The 2,761-nt window shown below is 51.4% G+C and overlaps 1 long non-coding RNA gene across 1 annotated transcript; it reads left to right on the top strand.

Annotated features, from left to right (window-relative positions):
- Nucleotides 1-232: 232 nt before the first annotated feature.
- LOC111738192 lies at nucleotides 233-1,507 on the top strand. The gene is made up of 3 exons (XR_002779748.1): nucleotides 233-268; nucleotides 1,211-1,311; nucleotides 1,409-1,507. It is a non-coding gene; the product is annotated as an uncharacterized LOC111738192 (long non-coding RNA).
- The last annotated feature ends 1,254 nt before the right edge of the window (nucleotides 1,508-2,761 follow it).

Here is a 2,761-nt window from a genome sequence, read left to right as displayed (position 1 = left end):
CGCCCTCTGGGCCTCAGTTTCCTCATCTGTCACGTGAGGCTAAGTGGAGCGACATCCCAGCTGGCTTGAGGAGTCAGTGAGGTCATGTGCATGCATCACGCCAGGAGTCGTCGATAGCAGTAATGATGGGTGCTACTTATTAAGCAATTACTGTGAGCCAGCTGCTGCTCTAAGGTTCCTACTTATTTAATTTATTTTGTCTTTACAATCATCCTGAGGAAGGAACTATTATCCCATTTTACAGCTGAAGAAACTGAGGGTCAGAGAAGTAAGTCACGTGTCCAGTGATGACCTTGTCTCCCCAGTAAGGGCTATAGATGCAGGAGCTTTGGGGCCATGGCCAAGTTCTCTCTTCAGTATCTCCCTGGTGCTCAGGAAGCACTGGGACTCTGGTGACTTGAGCCCTAATTCCAGCTCTGCCACTGACTTGCTGTGTGGCCCTGGGTGGGATTTTGGCTCCTCTAGAGCCCCAATCCCCCATGTGTATCATGAGGGCACAGGACCAGGTCAGGGGGTGCAAACGCCAGTGCTCCCAGGGCTGGACAGGGAACAGGGGAGGGGGAGGGTGAGCCAGGCAGTGGCTACTCAGCTCTGGCTGGTGGTTACCAGGCGGGAATGAGAGCCTAGGGTTGCCAAATGTTTGAACTTTTCCAGAGAAGCAGAAAATTTGGATTTTGATGTGAAATTTGATTTTTAAATGTTGGCAATAATTTAAAAAGAAAGAAAGATGCCATGTGGGCCAAACAAAGCCCATTTGTGGGCTGCATTTGGGCTTGTGGATGTCATTTTGCAATCCATGGGCTACCCGATATCTAGGAGCCCCTTCCTGTCCTGGGGCCTTTGATAAAAATGACTCATACTGGTGAGTGCTTACTGTGTCCAGGGGCATGTGTGGTGTCATTTAACTCCTCAATTCTCTACTTCTCCTCCCTCATTCCTACCATGTAGTGTTATCCTACTAGGTAATATTATCAACTCCATTTGCTAGGTGGGCAACTGAGGTCCAGAGAGGTTAAGTAACTTGTCCAGGGTCACACAGCTAATAAATGGCAGAGCTGGAGGACAAAGCAGGGACCTCCTGCTCCAAAGCTTACCTGTGTAACCACAATGCCATCCTGCCACAAAGACCCTAGTACTCTCATCCAGACTCCTGCCCACCAGGGCTCCCCTATCCTAGCTACCTAGGGACTCTGGCTTTTCCTCTCTCCAGGTCCCCTGGTGCCACAGGCTATGCTACGGACCTGCTGGCTTGATGAGAAATCTGCTGAAGCAGCACGGAGGCCAGGGATTACTCCAACAGCCCAGCTACAGGTGTGATGAAGTTTCTCCTCCCTTTCGGAAATCCTGATGGGGAGCTGGCTAGTCCCTGTGTCATCAGAGCAGCTGTCGACTTTCCATATCTTTCCAGCAACTCCTGCTGCAGATCCCCTGGTGCACAGAGACCATGTGTGCATATGCTCAAGTGGGCACATGGCTCCATGCGGATGGCTGGGTGTGAGGGTGAGTTGCATGTGCATCTGTGTCCGAGCCCGGGGAGGCACGTCTGCAGGCGGGCTGCGGTGTCCACTGTGGGGGTGCCTGTCTGTGGGCACTGTCATCTGGGCAGTGCTGCTTGAGTGCATGGGTGTGCACGTGTTCATGGATGTGCCCACACGTGTGCCTGGATGTTTGGGGAAACATATAAACAACTGTGTGGCCATCGCTGGGATCCAGGCACTCCTTGAGTTGATACTCCCAGTTGATACTCCCATTCCAAGTGACTGTGATTCCAGCCTCTGTCACAGACATTAGGACTTGAGTTCTCCTTGAGTTTTGATCTTGATCCTGTTCCAGGTCCGTGAATTTAAGAACCAGTAGCAGCAGGAAGGGTTGTGGTCTGGAATTTGGAAGAACTCCAGGTAGACTTCCCTGGCACCTGGGACTCAGACCCTTGGGCAAGTGGCATGAAGGCCACTTCCAATGGCAAAGGTGGGGAACAGCAATGAAAGCAGCCACCATTTATTGAGTATTTACAGGTGCTTTAGAGAAATGTTTTTATTTAAGGGCCACACAACCCTATAAAGCTGGTGTGATCGTCCTCATTTTGTAGATAAAGGTACTGAGGCTCAGAGGCAGGCAGTGAGATACCCAGGCTCACAGAGCTAGTGCATAGCAGAGCTGGATTCGAATCCAGGTCTGCTCTCTCTAAAACCATGTTCATTTCCTCCGCTGTCTGGATCATCGGTGACTTGTTGCCGGGGCCGGGACCTCCTCCAGAGGGCTCTCCTTGGGACATCTCTTTGTATTTCAAAGGTCCCTTCCCACCTGGAGGTGGATATCACCTACACCCCAGGTATTCCTGGCAATTGGAAACTAAGATGGTCTGAGCTGGACAGGCCTTTGCAGATTATCTTATCTAGTGCCCTTAGCTTATGGCTGGGTGAGGGGCCCTCCAATGGTGGAGACCTGCCCAGAGTTACGCGCTCACCCTATGGCAGTTGTGAGTGCAGCTCCGTTGACTTGGTTGGTTGACTATTAGTGGAACTAGCAGGCCTGGTCCCTCTCAGGCATATGTTGGGGTTTGGGACCCACCCCTCCTCATGGTCTCTATTCTCCAGGCTGTCTTGCTTTTCATATTGGCAGAGTGTGGGGTCCTGATTTAATCTTGGCCACACCTGCCTGGTGAGGCCTCAACTTCCTTCAGTTCTAACTGTAACTAGTGGGCTTTGAGGGGACTTTGATCATACTTTCCCTTCTTAAAACCCTTGCTGTACCTGCTGCC

The sequence above is a fragment of the Pteropus vampyrus genome, unplaced genomic scaffold, assembly GCF_000151845.1.
Source record: "Pteropus vampyrus isolate Shadow unplaced genomic scaffold, Pvam_2.0 Scaffold36, whole genome shotgun sequence".
Lineage (NCBI taxonomy): Eukaryota > Metazoa > Chordata > Mammalia > Chiroptera > Pteropodidae > Pteropus > Pteropus vampyrus.
Note: the sequence above shows the minus strand (reverse complement) of the source record. Positions and strands in the feature narration are given on the sequence as shown.